Consider the following 388-nt stretch of genomic DNA (forward strand, 5'->3'; position numbering starts at 1 on the left):
ATTACTTTGGACCAAAATTTTTTTTTTATTTAAGCTTTGGTAAACTCTTATTTTCTTGAGATCGCTGGCAATTGCTGGCAAAATGTAACAGAATTTTTGCTCAGTTAAATTTAAAACACCAAACCCCACATACATTTATATATATAATAATATATTATAATATAATAAAAATATATTAATAAATAATTTAAATATATTTTTTATTTTATATTTATAATTAATATACATATTAATTTATATAATATATTATTATTATTATATATTGTGGTTGTGGTTGTGTGTGTGTGTGGTGGGGGTGTGTGTGTTATATGATATATAATATATATAATTATAATAATTTTAAAATATATATATATTAATTAAAAATACAGTATGTAAAATTTTTAAA

This window comes from Penaeus monodon, chromosome 34, assembly GCF_015228065.2.
Source record: "Penaeus monodon isolate SGIC_2016 chromosome 34, NSTDA_Pmon_1, whole genome shotgun sequence".
Taxonomy (NCBI): domain Eukaryota; kingdom Metazoa; phylum Arthropoda; class Malacostraca; order Decapoda; family Penaeidae; genus Penaeus; species Penaeus monodon.